This window comes from Anser brachyrhynchus, assembly GCF_964034855.1.
Source record: "Anser brachyrhynchus genome assembly, chromosome: 1".
Classification (NCBI taxonomy): domain Eukaryota; kingdom Metazoa; phylum Chordata; class Aves; order Anseriformes; family Anatidae; genus Anser; species Anser brachyrhynchus.
This window is the reverse complement of record NC_137694.1, coordinates 14,128,651-14,150,405: the sequence shown is the minus strand read 5'-3', so window position 1 is coordinate 14,150,405 and position 21,755 is coordinate 14,128,651. Positions and strand designations below refer to the sequence as shown.

General features: G+C 41.4%; 1 protein-coding gene and 1 long non-coding RNA gene across 14 annotated transcripts in view; one reads left to right on the top strand and one right to left on the bottom strand.

The window, feature by feature from the left end:
* The window catches only part of LOC308187437, a 53,264-nt gene extending 32,013 nt beyond the window's left edge, over positions 1 to 21,251 (top strand). For all 3 annotated transcript variants that reach the window (XR_013944689.1, XR_013944690.1, XR_013944691.1), the window contains 2 exons: positions 1,391 to 1,522; positions 3,051 to 21,251. This is a non-coding gene — a long non-coding RNA (uncharacterized lncRNA). The remainder of the gene's footprint in view (positions 1 to 1,390; positions 1,523 to 3,050) is intronic.
* Positions 1 to 21,755, bottom strand: part of LHFPL3 (LHFPL tetraspan subfamily member 3) — a 258,805-nt gene that overhangs the window by 91,639 nt on the left and 145,411 nt on the right. The window lies entirely within an intron of this gene.

The window sequence follows — 21,755 nt, the reverse complement described above, 5'->3', positions numbered from 1 at the left end:
AAAACCAGACCATGTGCCTAAGAGCATTGTCCAAACACTTCTTGAATTCCACCAGACTTGGTGACGTGATGTTATAAAAGAAAGCTAAGTAATGTGATCTTCACAAAACATTTGATACTGTGTCACAGAGAAACATTTATTAACCTGGAGAAGGCAGAGATTAGCATGAGAATTGAAGGTGGTTATCTGACTTGTTTTTGGAGGGCTGATGTTTTGTGCTTCGAGGGAAAGTCTTGAGCTTTTGTGAGGATATATGGATTTGAGGATGTATGGCATCTCAAGGATCAGTCTGGGAATCAGTCATAAATATTTTCATTTGGCAAGGGTAGGGCTCTGGCATTAAACCCCACTTATGGGAGGTACCATCAGTGCAGAAGACTATTGGAATAAATGGTGGAGAAGAGAAAACATATGAGTATGTTGACCAGTCATTGGAAGACTATGACCTACCAGTCAAATGCACCCATTTTTTTATCTTTTTACACAATGGCAACCATTGGCATACTACCAATGGCAAGTGTTGGTAGTACTAGGGAAAGTCTTTTCAGCAAAATGGAAGCACTGGAACTATCTGGCACTGCACTGGTGGGGTCTGGTCTGCACTGCTGGTCACAAATGTTCAAGAAAGATGAATTCAGCTGGAAAAGATTCCAGACAGGGCTAGCAGGATTTCTGGGCATAGGAGGAGTTTATTATTCAGAAGGGGATTAAGGGAATTTGCTATATTTAGCCCTATAAGACAAAGGCTCTTGTTGGTAGTGGAATAAGATTGTTCCCTACACATGTAGAGGAAAGTAAACTTCGGGGTAGTAAACGTCAGGGGCGGCCAAAGCTATGTAAGTCAAAGAGAAAAGCTGACACTAAAATAGTAAGTATAAACTGCCCACAAGTGAATGTAGGTTGCAAATTAGAGGATTTCTAATTGTTAGAAGATTGATGTTTGGAACAGCCATTTCATTAGAGCAAGATTGTTTTAAGATGTAACATGGCATTTCGGGAAGGGTATTGCATGATTCTGTAATTGCCTATGATAAAGGAACCAGGTTTGATGATTTAGTAGTTTTCCTCCAGGCCTCTGTTTTTATGAGGTTGAGGATAAACACCTTTAAAATTAATACAGAAGAAGGATGTCTAGAACAAATAGCAGACAGACAATGAGTAGCTAGATAGAACTACATAAAGCTAAGATCAAAAATAATGATGTCTATATCAAACTGAGAAGAAAATCTAGTAGGATAAATAGAGGTAAGAGGCAAAGAAGGAGGTCACCATTGGGCTCTCCCTGTGGTCTTTATAGAATAATTTTCCTTCCCCTTTCATTACTAAAGGTTTGCAGAAGTGATGGCAAAGAAATAAGAGTGGCATAAAGTGATTTTTCTTTGTGTTCCAGTCCTCATCAAGCTGTCCTGACATCCCTGCCAAACATCAAGCGACTACAGCAGCCTGGTTTTGTACTTGGGCAGTGCATGCCTCCAACTTGATTCTGGAGCTACTGCAATAGGAAGCAAATCTCAATATGCTGGTGAGTGGCAAGTCAGAGAGTGCACCAGCCAACGTTTTCAGGATAAACAGCACAGTCCTGATGTGCAAGCAAGATTCAGAAGCAAGGGAAATTCATACAAAAAAGGAATTTATACAATAAAGTCTATTAATAATGTCTTAATAAATGTCCATTGTTTCAGTCTTTTGCTCCTTCTGAAGACTAAGAACTTTGCAACCAGTAAGTACTTAATTACAACAACAGAAATGAACAAACAACAACAACAAAAAAGGGTGAAAACCTCTAAAAAACCTATGTATTGTTGCCTAGAGAACAGATCTGCATGCCTTACGGTGTTAGTGCACTGAAGAATATTATGATTACTCTGCATAAACACAAGAGAATGGATCCCAGAGAGGGGGAAGAGCTATTTAACTGGAAGGGAATTTTGGCGCCTGAACAAATGGATGTAAACTGTCCAGGAATACATTTAGGCTGCAAAGTAGAAGGCAATTTTGAATAGTCAGGGGAGAAGTTTTGGCACATGCTCTCTGTAGCTGCAATCAGGCCAAAAAGTTTAAGGTGTCCAAGCTGATGCGGTTAAATAGTTATTAAAGATGGAGTTTGATCAGTATATTAACAAATTATTAGGATAAATTTCTCTGTGAGGCTAAACTCAGCTACCTTGGACCTTTAAGATATATAAAGTAAGAACTTTAAGGACTACATTTCTCAGTCTTACACCAGGTATCTTCAGATGTCAGAAGCCTGGGATCATCACTTATCTCAGCATATGGAGACTGCAGTAGCTGCAGAGCTGGACACAAGGATGTGCCCAGCAATGCAGACAGCACCTGCTCAAGCCTTAGGGCAGGCACAGTGTTGAAGGCAAACTCCAAGTTTGAACAGTATGGGTATTTTACTGCAAAGCTTCAGATTTATTTTCCTTTGACCACAAGTTTAGCAAAACTCTCTACCTGGATAAATCCTGCACTATATTGCAGCAAAGAAAGCCTCTTGCTGGCTTTTTTTCTGCCTACATGAAACCAGCTCAGCTTATGCTGTAAAATCAGTGAGTTCACAACCAGCAAGGCTTCCCTACGTTGTTATTGCTGCAGCCCTCAACTGCAGGGGGTTGCTTGCATCCCACCTGGTACATGCCACGGAGCACACTAACAGCAGCGATGTATTAGTAATGCATTAAAGAATCAGCCCACGCAGACTGCTGCTTGAGAGAAACATCTAGTATGACATCCTGCTAATGTTCACAGTTTCATTTCCATGACCACTTAAGGGTATTAGACAGTCATGACTGGAAATGATTGGAAAACAGGGTAACTCACCCATCCAGTACATGAAATAGCACGGGTCAGCGGTCAACAGCTGACCGAGTGATTTCAAAATAGCTGCTGAGAACCCAACCAATTGTTATCCAATCTCTACTTTGCTGGCTCTCATGCCAGGAAAGAAACAAGAATGGTGAAAACACATGCAAGAGGAAACAAAATAAAATGAGAGGGGGGAAAAAGGTTTTCTTAAATGTGCTGAGCCTCTCCTCTCTTTTTCCTAGGTTCCCTGATGGTGCTGGTGCAGAACCCTGCATGCCAGATGAAGAAATGTGAGCAGTACAGGCAGCTGCCAGACAGATGTGTGTGCCTGCTCTTGGTCAGTGGCCAGCTGGAGAAACCTCTCCGATGGAAGCTGGTCGGGAGATTCAAAAAGTTGTGTGGTGGTGGGTAAGATAAATAGTCACTGGCAAGATTTCCCTGCAGTAAGCCAAGGTAGGAGTTCATGGCTGCTGCTACGTTCTCAGCCAAAAGCAGGGCTATGATTCCCAGAATATAATGCATCATGATAAGTAAATGTGATCTCATTCTGAAATGAAAAGTGAGTTTTGAAATCTGCAATTTACAAGCATCCATCTCCGTGTTTGTGGGCACGATGGTCACATTCTCTTTGCCCTCACTTTGGTATGTTCATTCTCTGTGTATTTTTGTGGGCAAAATGAAGTTTCTGAGGAAGCAACTGAAGGCAAGTAAAAAGATGATGTGATGCACAAGGAAATATTCCATCAGGAGCAAGGGAAAATGAGCAAGGGAAAATGAGTGCAATGAGGGAGAAAGGCAAAGGTTCTTGTCCCTCTTTTTTTTAATTTATTTTTTATTTTTTTGTAAAGCATTAATGTTTTGCTAGAAGTTACCTGCTGTTGACTATAGGCCATGTTTTCTCGACAAGCAGGAACTGTGCTCACCCTTTCTGAGATACTGGTTCCTCCTCCAAGTGTTCAAATCTGTTCAGGGTTCACCCATTTCCTTGGGGCTGGGGGACCCCTGCAATGTGCTCTGCCAGAGTGGAGATCTAGCAGAAGGACTCCAGCTCTTTCTGAAAGAACCAGCTCCAAACTGTTTTCATTCCCTCTCTTTAAAATCAGCAGACTTCCCGAAGACAGCCTGCACCCCTCTCCCTATCTCCGGTGAGGGAGGGGACCCACGCCCATACCTCAGAGAGGTTTGTGGTGCAGGAAAAAAAAGGAGCACAGGTTTTGAGGCACCTTCATGCTGCAGGCGATGCAAAGCTAAAGGCCTGCCGAGGAAAGGAACTCGGTGTGTGCAGGAGGAGGCAGCTGGAAGGCAGCAAGGAGGGGCAGTCCCATCGGCAAAGAGAGGAGGGGAGGCAGCAGAAGGCAGCCTCGCTCTTGAGATGTGAACGTTAAGGTTTGACTAAAGACATTACAATCATTTAAATCTGATTTCCAAAGCAGGACTAGCTGATATCGCAAATGGTCTGGCACAGATGCAAGACAAGCTCTAACGGATGATAAAGGCATCGACTTTTGTATAGCTCCTTCCAACGTCCCCGAGGCACACGTACACGTCTTTGTGCCTGCACAGCTTGTCATGTGCTGTTCTTCACTTATCTCTGCTACAGCTCTTCCTGATCTCCTACCAGCTTTGCTCGGGAGGAAAGAGAAATGGACAATAGGCCCTGAGACCGCTCGGCTGCATTGCTTCTTCATTAAAGCTGACATTTGGCAATGGCACCTTCCTGCCTCTCAAGAGCTGATATTTCATTGAAGGCGGCAGCAGCAGAGGCATTGGGGTGACAATGTCTGTTCCATGGAGCACATGAGCTTTAGATGGTGGCAGAGAGCCCTGGAGGAGACCAGTAAGAACGGTGATGTTTTTCTCTCTTGCTTTTTTCCTGGTAAGGCAAGGATACCCTTTTACCTAGGGATGAGCCTATGACACTGCTGAGCCTCCTCAACTCATTGTTTTTGACAAGCCAGAGCTGAGAAAGTTTAACACCTTTGAAAAAACATGGAAGAAATCTAAATTAATTTTGTGAATATTTTATTGCTGTGTATCTATATTGGCAAGCATATCTCATTTTCCACTTGCTACCAAGTCTGTCTAATCAAGTAACGTGTCCTGTTTTGATCTGTATGACTGCAACCTTTCTTGCTTGGTGCCCTGGTAATCCCGATTCCCCTATCAGCTCCTAAGTGGGAGGGTTAATTCTGGAACTTCTTTTCACTTCTACAGAGGTACATTTCTATCCCTTTATTTTTTTCAGTCTTGCCAGTTAGCCCCAAGATTTGCACTATGCAGCAAAGTATACCAGTTTAGCTGTCAGCAAATCCTGGTGTGCATGCACATGAAGTTTCAAGTCCTGTCTAGGTTTATGATATCAAGCTCTAATACCTTTTTGAACATTTCTGTAAGTCAAGCACGTGTACTGTTCTAGTGCTGCACTGCCTTGAGCTAAAGCAATCCTCAGTACTTCCAACACAGCAAACAACCATCCTGGTGCTGATTTTCAGCACTGATGCCCAGAAGTCACAGAAACTAGGTCTGCCTCCATTTAAAATTTCCGGTGTATGCCTATTAACACATCACTGCTGGTGATTTCTGTCTTAGAAATTAAGATGTCTGTTCAGACATTGCGAGGACTGGGACGATGTGAGAGGCTAGGTGGCAATGCAAGGCATATCTGACAGTCCTACCAAAGGCCAAAGAGATGGACACAGGTTGCCTGAAAAGCTGGGCACCTGCAAGCCTGGGTACAAAGCTCGAGGGCTTGCTAGGTGACCTGAGAAAGCCCCGAAGTGCGTGCTGCTCACCAGCTCATTAAAAGGATGAACCAGGAGGTGCAGGGTTTCCAAAGGGAGTAAGCTGGCTCTGGCCCAGCCGAATCCAGAGATGGAGTCAGAGGAAAGGAGAGCGTAACTGGGATTGTAATTATGTTGTCATCTTTAAAAATTTTTGAAAAGAGTGAAGCCCCACGTCCTTTACCCAGTTCTCTTTTTCTTCTCAGAACAGTATCTGAATACACGTACAATACAATTGTTTTGTGAAGTAGTTGGTTTAGTTTAACTAACAGATTGACACCAGCAAAAAAAAGAGATGGAATGCCGTAAGCAAATTAAAATACGCTTGAATGCATCATGCAGCAAGCATTTCTATCAATATATTGCAAGCAGTTGAAATACGATGTAAAGAGATACTTGAGCATTCCAATAAATGCTTAGAAAATGTAATGTTGCCCTTGCAAGCAATCTAGTGTCTTGCCATTCAAAACACATGATTCTTTTAAATGAAAAGTTCAGAGGAAACATAAACTTTCAGGATCTCAGACCATCAGAACCAGCTGTAGTAAGCCAGTGGTCTGTAATGCAGTATTCCTACACCTATTGCTGGTGACACCTGTGAATTCATTTCTGTCTCCCAGGAACTATTTGCTTTGGAAAATGTTACTACAAAGTGACGGGGCTGAGAGCATCTAACCTATTCTGAACAAGTGTTTTGGAAGTAAATCCAATTTAATTCAGATTTCATGACAGTTTATTTGGAAAACATTGGTTTGGGGAGGCACCTTCTTTAATCTGCTGACAAACACCCTGACCATGACGGTGAAGATATGGATGCATGCAAAATGGGTCCTGTTATTTTTCCAAAAGTCCAGGTTCAGACTCCATGAAGGAAAGAAGAAACTGCAGTGCCTGGTTCAGTGGAAACAGAGGGGCTCCAGAAATGCACAGGAAGGTGCTCCAAGATACTGCACAAGTCCTGAGAACCAGAGACTGTAAAATCTGTGCATCAAACTTCCTTAAAACCTGTATAGCAGCAGTCCTTCTGCATGGACTTTGTATTTTTGGCATTCGAGACAATACCATGTCACAACTGCTTCTCATTAAGCCCAAGGGAAAAATAAAGATTGCAGAGGCGACCTGTAATTCACATAAGAACATCAGCTAACGCTTTACACTTTAATTTTGCATGGCTAAAGATGTTGTATAAAGTTTGTCTTCAAAAATTGGCATTCAACATCTCAAGGCCCCTAAATAAATCTATCACATTCATAAAAACGTGCTAGCAGTTTGCTTACAATACCCAGGTGTCGAGAGGAACGGGTTAAAAGCAGAAGATTGACGAGGAGGATGGGGTGAGAATGGTGAGGAGGACTGTAAATATGCTCAAGTGACCTTGCAGCTGGGAATGAATAAAGTCTGGAGAGTAGTAACGTAGGAAAACACATAAATCGTACCTACTGCTGTTTATCCTCTGTGTGTCTGGCAAGAAGCATATCTGTGTGTAAATAACACAGGTGTTTGGTAGACTTGGAGGCACACATCCTACACACTTGAGCTCATGGTGCTTTGGGGATCCCCCGGTGGGAGAGGCAATAAAAATATATTTACTCTTTGTGTTTCAGCCATGGGGCTGTGGCTGTTGCTGCTGCCTGGCTGTGCTGTCTCACCCACCAGGTGAGGCAGGTATGGTCTTGTCAGGATCAGCACCAATTGACTCAATGTGTATGGAGAGGGCTGCTGGTGAGGCACCCAGCTGCTCAGCCGTCAGCTTCCTTGGTGCTGAGCCACTCAAAATCAGTGGTGAATCATGAATCCTCTTAGCTTTTCTGCTATGAGAATAACATTTCCCAACTTGGTTCACTCCTACAACACAAAGATATACCATAGAGCCTTAATAACATAAATATTTGACTCACATTCATCCAGCCATGACCGGCTCAATGTGTCTTCAGCCTACTGAGAACCACATTTAAGATTCATCCATGCAACTGCTCAAACAACAGTGAACCTAATTCTTGGTGAAGTCTGAGAGGCAAAGAGCATCTCAGGCTCCTTGAAGCACAGCTGGTGCTGCTAACCCACCTCTGCCCGTGCTGCTGTCAAGGAGCATCTCACTTGCAATGCTGTATTTTTAAAAATGAATTTATCCTGAACTCTCTGTATTCTTGCCTATGTAACATCCTTGCTGGTTCACAAATTAATCTGTTAACATCTAAATCTACTTCTAACACATCTGTGCATGAGGAGTGTAATCCCAGTTTGGATCACACCTGATGACATGCTACAAATCAAGAAATCCACTGGAGCAAGACTCGGCTCTGCTCAGATGGGACTCCTTCCAGGTTTGCAGAAACCCAAGACCAGAGAAATGTACATCTAGTAACACCCGGATGAAAATGTACTCAGCTGTGGGGCTAAGTTACACTGACCTTGCGCAGTGGTTAAACTGAGTGTGGTGGTTTTACTCAGGTGGGCGGCCGAGCTCCACCACAACCGCTCTCTCACTCCCCCTCCTCAAAGAGGAACAGGAAGAAAATATGATGAAAAGGGCTCAAGGGTTGAGATAAGGACAAGGAGATCGCACAGTAATTATCGTGACGGGCAAAACAGACTCAGCGTAGGGAGACAGTAAGATTTATTACCTATTACTAACAAGCTAGACAAGTGAGAAACAAAGGAAAGAAACCAAAAGCACCTTCCCCCCCATCCACCCTCTTCCACCTCCTCCCCCTGAGCGGCGCAGGGGAACAGGGGAATGGGGGTTGTGGTCAGTCTGCAGCGCTTCTTCTCCGCTGCTCCTTCTCGGTCACTCTCGTCCCCTGTGCTGTGGGGTCCCTCCCACGGGATGCAGTCCTTGCTGAACTGATCCGGCGTGGGCTGCCCACAGGCAGCAGCTCTTCAAGAACTGCTCCAGATATGGCTCCGTACCACGGGGTCCATCCCTCAGGAGCAAACTGCTCCAACCCGGATCCCCCACGGGCAGCAGCTCCTGCCAGGTCACCTGCTCCTGCGTGGGCTCCTCTCCACGGGCTGCAGGTCCGGCCTGGAATCTGCTCCGGCAGGGGTCTTCCACAGGCCGCAGTCTCTGTCAGTGCAGGTCCACCTGCTCCACCGGGGGCTCCTCCACGGGCTGCAGGGTGGAACCCTGCTCCACCGTGGTACTCCATGGGCTGCAGGGGGACAGCCTGCTTCACCATGGTCCTCACCACAGGCCGCAGGGGACTTCTGCTCCTCCGGCGCCTGGAGCACCTCTCCCCCTCCTTCTTCACTGACCTTGGCGCCTGCAAGGCTGTTCCTCACTCCTCTCACTCTCCCAGCTGCTATGTGTGGTGCAGCATTTTTTTTTCTTTCTTTTTTTTCCCCCGTCTTAAATATGCTCTCACAGAGGCGCAAAACAACATCACTTATTGGCTCAGCTCTGGTCAGCAGTGGGGCCCTTACCTAACATGGGGCAGCTTCTAGATTCTTCTCACAGAAGCCACCCCTCTGGCCCCCTGCTACCAAAACCTTGCCATGTAAACCCACTACACTGAGCAATAACAACAGTGTTTTTGTTTGGGCTCATTGCTAGAATTATTTTTGCTTAGCCAGAAGGTGCCATGTTAAATTGTACTAGTCGTGTAACTGTGGGAACAAGATAATAAAGTCCTGATATAAACTTGGTGGAAGTCATTTGTGTATTCAAGAATTATGCTATCATGTATTACTTATCTACTTCTGAAAATGAATGTTTGGGTTAGTTAAATGGCAAGATTAAAGCTGGTTCTTTGGAGCTTTCCCCTGGGTGATGCTGGGACTCCCATGATGTTCCTGTACCAGCACAGCACCTTGCTTCTGCCTTGTAGGGCTAAGAAAAGCAGGCTAAATAATTATTTTTATTTTGTCAACTAAAAAATGTACTCTTTTCTTTCTGCTTAAGAAAACCATTTTTTTTTTTTTTTGTTTTTGGTAATAATTTCCTTGTGTCTAGGCAAAAACAAACTTACAAAATGTAATCTTTTAAATCAGATCCCATTCAGTCTGACCAACACGATCTGACAGTAAACAAGTCATTCCAGTAGATCCTCCACAAAGCACAGCCTTGTGCAGAAAAACCCACTAATGGCCTCCCTTAATTGGATTTCAGTCTCTCTCACTGTAGATTTGCTGCCCCTGCATCCCTTGGCAGCCAGGACTGCCTTCCCTCTTACCAGTGTCAAAGTCCCTCTCATTTTGCCAGTACTGAGTGAAATATTTCATCTGAAATACTTTTGCCAGTAAAGACAGCAGCAGGTTAATGGGAACATTTCAGATATTCAGGTTAATCACTGTGAACTCTACCAACTGAAGACGAACCAAAAACATTCCGGAGAAAAATTGGAAGCTCTCCATTTTTATTGAGAATCCCTCAAAATTAGCATTCACTTTCATCAGAGGTAGAAAAGATGTAGTTTGAGGTTTATCCACAGTTGATTTTTCTTGCCAAGATTTCCAGAGCTGACAGTAAACTGACAGGGAGCTTCTCTGCACGGTGCCAGTGTGGGTGCTGGAACAAGAGACAGGCACAGTGCACGGCTCTAGAAATAATATTTTTTTTCACCCACAAATGTGCTGTAGCCCCCCCCCCCCCGAGTCTTCCGGCTGTGTCTCCTGGCCTGATCCCACCTGCTGAGGTTTGGTTCCTAAACACATGCTCACTCCAGGAGCTGCAGCTAAGAAGCAAACATGCCCCTAGCAAGCTGGCAATATCCATGCGCTCCATCTTCTACATCTACCTGTTCTCTCCACTGCATAAGCAGATGCTGTACCAGCTGTAAGAGCCCCATAAAACAGATCATCTGACCCACATATATAAGAAAGAGGAGTGCCCAGCTGATGAAATTGCAGAGATTTAAGCTAATCAGTAGCTTAAATGGTTTCACAGGGTGCTGATGGAGCAGTGGGAGTTTTGCTGGGATAGCTTCTTGTGTAAAAATAACATCAGAGGTGACAGCTGTTGTTTTTCCCCACCTTACTACACATCAGTGCTTCGGGATGTACTTCTGAGCTCTCTTCCCTGTCTTTCACTCTATTTTTAAAAAAGTTTTTCTCTTTAAATGTTACCTGTCTAATCTCTCTGCTAAGAATTGCCCCACTTCTCAGTCTCAGTTTCCACGTGCTTCCTGCAGGTGTTTCTCTGCTGTCTTCCTCCCTGAACTCTTCAGCAACATTTCCAGACTGATTGCTCCCTTGGCTCCATCAGTCACTCAGATTCCTGCTTTCCCTTTCTAGTAAGCTGCAGCTGTATATGGTTTTGAAAAACTCAGATTTTCCTATTGGGACCTGGGATTAGTTGTCTTTATTTAGTGCGCTATTTAGGGCACTTTATTTAGGACAGTTATGCACGGTTTTACACTTATCTGAATGCTTACCATGCCCGTATGTTTGGAGTCCAGAACCCCTAACTATCCTTCATTCCTATTACTAATGCATCCAAATCCTCACAAACCAGCAGCAAATATAAGTGCTAAAGACTTTTCTGAAGGTTTCTGTTAGCACTGCATTTCTGTTCTGTTTATTTCAAGGCCATAGCGCACCAGCAAGCAGGCATCTTGCTGGCTGGCTTGCCTGGGTGGCGTGTCAGTGGGGACGGCTCTCCTCCTGCACCAGCTCAGAAGTGTTGCTTTGTCACTGCCCCGTCACTTACAATAAAGCGTCCAGCCTCTGCAAAACAACAGCCCTTTACTCATCTGTATCTTCGTAGTAGTAGACTCCATATCATTTGGAGATACGGTCTGTAAGCTTCAATTTGAATAAATGCCACTGCTGGTGCTGTTTTTCTAAAGTAAAAGAACTTCTTTTGACAGTAAATGAGTATATATTGTTTAGGTGCCTAGCACTATATGACTGTTTTAGCTCCTTTGAAAACCAGCTGGAATGGTTAACCCAAATACCTTTACTGACCTAGTCCTCCACCCACCTGTCTGTGGATAACAGGGGCAGATAGTGCAATCAAAAAGTTCAGAAGAACATAAAAATACGAGAACATGTACCAGGCAGTTCAGCTCTTTTTCCCTGTATAAATATCCTCATTCCCATTTCCCCATGTCCTGTATCCAGCAGCTGGCAGCAGAAGAGAGTAAGCATAAGGCAAACATGCAACAGCATTTCCCCAGGTTGTTCTGCCAGTCTCTAACAATTTGCAGCTCACAGAGTAGTAGAGATATCTTTATACTTAGTGGGATTTCATGATTTTTTCCTTCCTCATTTAATGTGTCCAGCTAAGTTTTGTATCCTTGTAAACTGTCAGTGTCCACAACATCCAAAGAGTTTTACAGTTCAGTTACCCATTAGATGAAAAAAATAAAATGTTTCAGATTTTTCATTTGCTAGCTTCATTTAACAGTTCTTAAGTCCTGTACTGGAAAATACAATGGACAGTATTGTTACACCGGATTTAGTCATGTACCTCTTATTTTTATGGACCATTGTCCTATCTCAGCTGAATTATGTCCTTTGTAAGGATGGGAAGTCCTGGTCTCTTCAGTCTGTCCTTGTACAGAAGAGGTTCTCTGTCTCTGCTCATCTCTGTTGCTCCAGTCTGAGCCTTTTCTGTTTCTAAAATCCATGTTGACTACTCTGAATATTTATGTCATATTTTCTGATGTAGCTGTTAATTCAAAATTTCTACCAACCTGCCCAGTATAGATATCAACCTTATTGTTCTGCAGTTCCTTCACTCTCCTTTGAAAACTGATATCAAATTAACTCTCTGCCAGTTCTCTGGTGTCAAGGCAATTTTCAACATAAAGTTAGACTCTACCGCTGAAATGTCAAATACTTCATCCTTGATTTCCTTTAGTGCTCTTTGGCATATCTATTCCTGTTGATCTTTCTGATATGTTATCCTTCATTTTCTCTATTTATTCCATGAACTTTTCTATCTCCATTTAAATTTGAAAAAAGAACATTCGATAAGTCTCCCTAAAGGTTGATTTCCAGTGTGAGAACCTCCCCAAACTCCTCCAAAGTAACTTTGTGTACAGAATATATATATATATATATATTTTTTTCCCCCTTGAATATCCCTGTCTTCTCTGAGACTTTTATCAGAGATGCTCAGAGACTGTATACTTTGATCATCTTTCTGGACTTCTGGCAGATTTCCTCCAGATTTTTTTTTTTTTTCCAGAAGGATTAGCAGTTTTTTATGCCTTTTACTAGCTGCTTCTCAAATCTTTTTTTTTTTCTCTTTTTTTTTTTTTTTTTCTGCCTCATTATGCTTTAATTCAAAGTCAAATTGCCAGGGTTTAAAGTCTTCTTTTTCTCCCTAGCTCTAGTGTTCACAGATTACAGTTGTAGGCTGAATTCTAAAAGAAATATTTGAATTTGGTAGGGACACAATACTCCATTTGCTCTTGAGAAAAGTCATAGTAAAGGTTTGCAAACTCAGATGTTGTTGAGCATTTGCATTTCCCAAGGTATATGGAAAAGAAAAATTAGTAGATTTTCTATCCTGTTACAGGAAATGCGGTATTTTAGTCCATTATTGCTGCTTTTTATCTCTGCTGACTCAGTAGTTGTACATTCAGTGAGTCACATTAAGAAGTGAAATGCTTATCTTAGAACATGAGGGAAGCTATATATTTGTTCCTCCTGGAGAAAATCACAGTATCTTCAAATGTCACCTCTGGTTGACCACCCCGAATGTTCGGGAATGTTGTCCAGGAACACTTCAGGGTCTGATAATGATCTTCATTTCAAGCATGCAACATATCAGTGTTGTCAGATGTCATGATTTGATTGTGACTCTCACAATGTTTTGAAATGGCTACCTCAATGTGAAAATTTTTGTTTCCCTAAAAAGAAGTCTTTGAAAGTGTACCTGAAAGGTGATATGCAGACAGAGTAATTGAAAGTAAATAATAATAATAAAAAAATCCTTCAAGGATACTACTTCTTTAAAATTAAAGTTTTTTTGAATTTAAGCTGAACTGATAGCAAGGTGTTTAGTTTCTATGACACTTAATCCCACTGACCAGCATAAGAACATTTGGTGATGCTACAGCCTTTCCCCCACCAGACACAAAACTAAAAGGATCCTTTTGTATTCCTGGACTTGTAACCAGCCCTTTCCAGTGGGTAAACTCACACCCATTCCTTTGAGATGTACCATGAAAACCTTACACAAGTGAGAAACTGGATATTTTCAAGTCACTTGCCTTTTTCTCCCATAAAATTTAGTTCCTTCCCAGTTACCTTTCCTGTGCACTTTATATCTCCATCCCAATACCTCTCACAAAGATTTTAAGGCCAGGTCATTCAGGGATTGTCCAAAACTTAATAGAATTTCATTCACTTAACGTGCCCCTAACAATTAGTTGGATCTGACTACGACTGAGTAGATAGGTAGCTGCTTGCAAGGTGGGAAACTGAGAAGGGCACTTGAAGTGCAGTTCATGCAGCTGTTTGCTTGGTCACTGCAGCCCACCAACGCAGTTCCTACATACTTGTCCCTCTGCTATGGCACTAGGTCAGGACACCTACTGCCACACACTGCTATGTCTGCAGGCAAGTCAGCCTACGTGGACAAATTTACCCACATGTAGCGGAATAAACACACTGATGTTTTCATTAGCAGGAGCTCTGTTCCACTGAAGAAAAACCTTTATGCACACCCAGGCTTTATCAGCACATGCTGCTATCCACAGGATGCTCTACAGGACACTCAGAGTTTGAGTGTGGTGTGGTCTGGCTTGTCAAAATAACTTATTTTTGTAAGATTAATCAGTAGATTGAGGGCTGAGAAGTATCATGAAGCTTATGAGAGGCTTCCTCATATCGTAAACCTTTCATGAAGGCTAATGAAAAAGAGAAAGACCATGTTTGCTTGGTCTTTTGCACCAGCCACTTAGCTCTCTTATCACATGAGAAGTGATTCTTCTTTATCCTGTTCTGCAGAAGGGAGTACTACCACTTTGGTCTTCCACTGGGACCTGCACTGGGGGCAATGCACACAGGAACCTGCACCTTGCCTGGACTCCAGCAGCCACAGAGAACTGGATGTTCAACCTAGATGCTCACTGCTACCTGGAGAGCACTTCTGACACTCTTAGCTTCACTCTTTCTTCAGACATAGGACCTGGCACTCACACTGTAGGATCTGCTGTATGTACTACATCTCCTTCCTAAATCCTGCTGTTGTTTAGAAAGGGAAACCTTCAAGGCCCTCTGTTTTTGCTCCCCAAACCCTGATACTTATGGTACAAAACTTTCTGGATCCAGCACAGATGCATCATCTCAAGGCTGCTCTTCTGCCCAGCCTTGGGAAAAAGAGCCTGGGAGGTGGGCAGCCTCTTCTTGGGGTGGGCAGAGCCTCCTTCCAGCACCACAGTGACCTGTTGGTGCAAACATATTGGTGCCAGAACAGGTAGGGCTAGCTTCTGGGTGTAGCATGGGAGAGGAATTAAGTACAGCACTATCAAAGCCTCGCTTTCAAATGCATGACATTCACTCGCTGTTCTTTTAAAACACACCAGACCTGAGCAGACTAATTTCAGGCCCCCAGACTAATTTCAGGCCCAATATATAACACTACTTCTAAAGCTTTTATGTAACTAGAAATGTTTGAACACATGCCTTTTTCCTCACTGCAATGTTAACCAGCCTTCTGCTGTCAAACTTCTAATTTGACATATTTAAACACCCTGATAGGTTAATAATAGCGTCTAAGATCTCAGTGCTTGTAACAGCTTCAAACTCCAGGCAACACTTTTAGATGTATCAGTACATTTTACAGACTATGTAGATAATATTGCATAATTTTTTCATGAAAGATTTATATTATGGCCAACTGAAGAAATGCATGCAAGATATCTAATATTTATAAATACATATGCACAGGAGCTGAAAAGCTGCAAGCACAAACATCATCATAGCATTTTCCCCCTATGCACTCCACATAATGTTAACTGCTGAGACTACGCTTCACAGTGTGCCACTCAGCGCTTCAGTACATTTGGCTGGGAAGGCAGTTTACTAAGTAAAGGCACCTACAAACATTTTCCTCAGCATCAAAGACTGCAGCTGAGATTTTTCCAAGTAAATGCATAGTAGAGAAAGGCAACATGCATAAGCCAGCCTAAAGTACAGAGAATACTGTCTATCAAAATACAGAAATAAGGAGTTCCTTTAAATAGGATGTTCACTGCACTGAAAAGTACCTGAAATTACACTGAAAAGGTGTAATTTCCCCTGGATGTGCATGCACTGTGGGTCCATTTTTGCTTCTACTGAAGTCAAGTGCAAGATCCCCTTTGATTAAATGGCACCAGGGTCAGTCCCTCTGCACACATTATGAAGAAATAGGGAGTTTATTTCATGAATTTAGTACAGATATTGTTACAAGATACTATGTTTCTTAGATCCCTTGTCTCAGAAATATTCAAAGTGAACAGTTATTCATGAGGACATGTAAGACATCTTTTGGTATTTCAACATCCAGATTCAAGCTCCAGAAACGCAATTCTTTCCCAAACACTGAAGCTTCAGAGGCTCTGATGCAAGTGTAGCCATCTTCATGGCCTTCCCAAAACAACGCAGGGAGATTAAAAACTTCTGAGATGCATTTGTTTTGTAATTGGAAGGCTGGCTATAGCCATGACCTAGAGTGGATCCTGCATTTAGTAGCATTTAGGGGTGTGACTAGAGGGAACAAGGCCTTTAGCTTCTCTGGTAAATCTTCCCTTTATCTACTAGTAATCAGCAGAGACTGAATGCAGACGATCACTACAGTCCCTTAACTCCTTAAAAATGTAGCAGTCATGGGAAAATAGCTATGGAAAGATGAAAAATCATGACTGTTGATTTTAAGCACCTTAGTCTTTGGTTATTACAAACACACAGGCAGATCTGGTTAAGCAGCCAAACTCCATAGCTACATAAGAAGTTCTTGCTCATAATGTTACCAAATAGCATTAACATAATTCATTATTACCATTATTATTTTTTAAGATCCATTCAGTAATTCATTCTGACATGAGTAAGAACAACCAGCACTTATGTTGGCAATGTACACAGGGGTTAAGACAGCTAAATTGAACTGTTTACACTCCAACTGTAGTCAATAGAGATGTAGTCAATACAGCCAGTGGTGTCTAGGTGGCAATTCACTCATCATTTTAGTGTTTGCTTCCAGGTGAGATGAATAGCTCTCTGGGTTCCACTGGCTGTACATCTCCAGTAGCTAGACACTAGCACTGGACACCAATATATTGCACACCAGTATACTGGACACCAATGTTACTGGGCACTCAGTGCACAGGTAGCCCCGCATATATGGCTATGGAAATCAAAGTATTAATTTGCAAGCTGAATCCTACCCTATGCATTTCCACCCTATGCACCGGTTTTAGTAACATTGGCATTTGAGCAACTGAAGGAATAACGCAGCTCTGATTGCGTCTGGGACAGAATTAAATTTTGGTCAAGAAAAAGATGATCAACTGGAACATATTTCTGTGTATTATCTGAAACATGTCACAAGTGATTTTTGATTGGAGACACTTTTCAAAGTACTATACACACGACAGTGCTTTGGAAAATACTTACAGATTCTTCCAGGATATATTTCTACTTTACTTCTGAACCAGTGTTTCTGAAGTATTTCTTCTGGCCCATCAAACAAAATGTCTCTGTAGTGTAAATCCAAACTGCATGAAGTGCCATGAAAAAAGACACAAAATGCTGTCTGTAGGCGAGGAAGGCCAGAGTAACCACGCACTACCAACAGCTCTGACTTTAATTAGATATTTATTCATCACTCTATGAGATTTTTCCATGCCTCCTTTCTGTCTCCCGCTCCACATCTAGGGATTTATTTTCCTTTTGCTCTATAAATAATAAACCAGGAACCAAGGTAGACATTTACTACTGTAAAAGAAAAGACATACTTTAGTCCAGCTGTATTATGTATGTTAACGCTATTCTGGTAAACTGCGTATAGATGAGCAGGGGGTTGGATGCTGTTATGTTATTGATACACTATTGATAGATCATGAACATTCTACTTTGTAACTATAATCATATTAGAAGTGATTCCGGCCGTATTTCACTTGTAGTTCTTACCTTATAGCATTGTCTTTTTTGATGGTTTACCATTTCTGAATGAGTTCAGCATGTCTATTTTTTTTTTAAATATTAAAAATAAAGACTACTTCAGCCTTCTTAAACACAACTCTCATTGTATCTTTAAAGTTCTCAGTTCCCTCAGCTATTTCCTATCTATACACCAAGCACAGACAAATTCTGATCTCACACAGGGTAGTTAAAATGCAGTTAGTCTCATTTTTTAAATAGAATAATGAATGTGCAATAAATTTACTGAAATGTTAACAGAGTCCAGGCCAGAGAAAAATGATCTGGCTGAAAGGAATTACAAGATAGATAGCTTTAGAGACAGAAGATAGCACTTCATCTTATTCAGCCAAAGAATATTTCAGATACTTTTACTCAAAAAATTGTTTTTCTTTTTCTGGTCAGGGTGTTCTTCTGCTACAGGTAGATGCCTCAAAGGGATTTAGGCCATATCCAGCTTTCCATCACAAAGTGCATGATCATCCGCTGTATAATAATCTGCATGCTTAAACTCACAAGTTAGAAAGGTTTACATGTTGTGCTCAAGGAAAGCAATATAAATTTAACCAGATTTTAATATTTGATTTGGTTAAGCCAACACACCCTTCCACATCCCCCCACCCTGCCACCCTGTGTCATTTATATGTTTTCTCTTTAATTAGTACCAAAACGTCATGGCATTTCACACAAATCACATGCAAATATTGAAGCAAATTTAAACAATAAAGCACAATACACCAAAACTGCAGGGGAGATAAGTCACAACAGATGTGGAGACCATAACAAATTTCCTTACGCTTTTGAAGTTTAAATTCTCAGAAAGCGTAACTTTCCCCTGATAAGCATTTTGCTTTCTTTGAATGGAAAATTATGACTAGAAAATGATTTTTATCTGTGAGCAATGCCCAGGTAACCTCCAGAGCAGGACCTAAACAATGAGAAGCACAGAAATGCTGATCTGAACAAATGTTCCCCCTGCTGAGAGTAGTTTGGGAAATCATTTTTTAAAATCTAATTGTACGCTCCTTACATCAGAGCCACTTTCCCACTGAAAGAAACATTTTCCATACACAATTCTTTTAGATTATGAGTGAATTTCTGTTTTCCAGTTGGAAGAAATTATTTATCTCAGCAACAAAGCAACAATTTATTTCATTCAGTTTGTCAAACTGATGTTAGTTATTAACTACAACAATATGATTTTGACTCTAAATTCAGAACTAGAAAACTGAAGATGGGATTCCAGCAACAACCATAACATGCTGAGATGTTAAACTGCTAAAGGCAGGATACTAAAGACAGTGTTTTGCCCGTAGCACACGTATACATGCACACACATACCTCTGCCTGTGATATATGTGTGATGTATGTTTACTGAAATGGTAATGTTACCCTGCAGATTTAAGGATTTAGTGTACTTCAAGTAAAAATGTTGTTTAGTGGGATATTACTGGCACAATCCTGTTGTTACAGCTTAACATATAGAAGTACATCCTAATGTAGTCGATATATCAATGTGGTGAATTACTCTTCAAGACATCCTAGTCTGATAATGTGAGATTATGAGAAGTCTGCACAAATGGAAGAGCTGTGTATTCTTTACAAATGATTTGAAATATTTTCATAGAGATGTTTTGGTTAATGTTGAAATTGAAATAAACTGTTATATAGTGAGTTTTCAGGGGATGGTATGTGTTTCCAATTTGTGACATCTAATGGGAATAACAGATGGACTCAGCTTCAGAAGTCACTCCTCAGCTGCTCACATTAGTTCTTTTCAGATAGACGTTTGCCACAGTCTTCTACAACTCATAAAGTTTACGGAGTTACAGACACTTTCTCAAGCACTCATTTAACTACCTCCAGGTACATTTTTTTTTTTTTTTTGAATACCAAAAACCTGCCAAATCTGCTCTTTGACTAAAAGATAAAAACGAATTCCCATGTCCACTGTGCTGCATGGCTAGCTTTCTTCCCAGCTGACAAAGAAAATGAAAATCAGTCTCCGGCCCAACAAGGGTAGATACAGAATGAGCTTTGTCCTTGAATTCCAGATAGCTGCCTCCCTGTGCAGTGTGCTGCTAAGATGAAACGTGATGGCTGTTTGCTGCCTGTTATTAAGCTGTTGATTAGAATGCAGGAATTGACAACTGAAAATTGTACATAAGTCAGTTCAAATGAGCTAAGCATCACTTGATTAAACAGCAAAATCTAAACACACTGTGTGGGGAATAGAAAAATAGTGGTTTTCCCTGGTGTTGATTCATCAAATTCAGCACTTGTGAAATATGTGGTAGTTAGCAGTATGGAATATATTCTCACTTACTTTACTTGTCATTGAACATTGAAACTGAAAGATATTTTTGCTGATCCAAAGACCTTGCTGCCAAGGGTTGCATGTAGCTTACTACACAAGGCGAGACAGATGGTAAAAGGGAAAGCCTCAAGGGTAGCAAGAAGATGAAGGGATAGTTAGTGGGGCATGAAGATAGTTTCATATCTGTTTGCTTAAATTCCTCTCTTTCTTTTACTTTAGGAAGGCAAGGTGATAGAGATGAATGCTCAGATGGGTTCTGAGTGGATTGCTGAAAAAAAGACTAAACTTGGTAGAATGGGAAAGAGGAAGAACAGGTAGCTCCTTTAATGAAGGAGGCTCTGCTGGAGAGAGGACGGGTAAAAGAAATGTAAAGTATAGCCAGAGACACAGAAGACATTTGGGAAGAAAGAAAATAAAATAAGTACTATGCCAATGAGAGGTTACTCCTTAAGAACAGCAATAGATAAGTACAGTAATGGGAATATCCTGACAATATAATGGCTCATTTTTTAAGTCAATGAGAAATCCCACTTCAGACCGAACAGCAAAATAATGGTGTTTTCTGGAAGCCAGCTCACTGTTTGGCATTTTCCATAGTTCTGCTCTATTAGCCTGTATTTAACCCATGTATTATCATTTCTGTCCAGGCGGTTCCATCATTTATTTTTTCATGCTGCCTCATTCTTTTCATTTTCACAGTTACAAAATTAAAATGATAACTGTTTGTTTAAGATAATTAAAAATATACTCTGTAAATCATGTAGACGTTCAACTATTTCAAACTTTCAAGATATTATTAACATTCAAGTTTTACTGACAAATTGGTATAAGGGAAGTACTTCATGCAATAGTGTCCTGGAAGGATTTTGAATTCAGAGAATTCAACACAAATGATGTGCATAGAGATATGTGAGAGAATAATTTAAGAATCCTTTAAGAACAGCTATGAAGATTCATAATATTTTGTATCAGTTGTAAGTGTTGTAAAGTGAAAATGCTGGCTAGTATTTAATCCAGTGGCATTAAAAATACAGGCTAGAAAGTTTTTCTGGGAACAGCAGAACTAGGAAATCTTTTTATGGTTTGGTGTCCAACCTCACTAGGTCTTGGATGCAACATCTTAGTATCTCCAAGTCTCTTATATCTTCCCTTCATATTCTCCAAGCATAAAGATATCGTCTTAATCCCTTATCACCTGACTGCTGACCAGAAAAAAAGCAGCAGATTCTGTAATTGGCTCTCAGCTTCATGCATGTTAACTCGTCCTCACCAACCTACCTACTGAGTAGTAGTTTTCATCCAATGAATATACTAATTTCATTCATTTGTTAATCTAGTTGATGATTTTCTTTAATATCTTGGGACATTACTGCCTTTGGGTTCCTTCTCCTGTATTAAATCTGACAGAAGTACGCCCAAGGATAAAAAAAAAAATCTGAGAAGGACCTGACAGACAGGAAGACTGCATGGCTGCGTATGCCTCATTTCCAGGGGAAACCAGGCTAAAAATCTTGTTATACAGAGGAGTCCACAGGGTATTTTTGTTAAGTATCACACAAAGCTAAACTGAAAGCTCTGCGTATCTCTTGCTTTATGTAGCATGTCTAACTGATTTTCATGTGTTTCTCACAGGGTCAGATCATGTTGACAAGCAGAATGCAACAGCCTAGCTGGGCAGTTGTCAGAGCCCCAGCTGCTGTTGAAATTGTGTTGAAATTTCAACATGAGGAGGATAAGAGCATATAAACCAGTAAGGGAGTATGTTATAGTTTCAG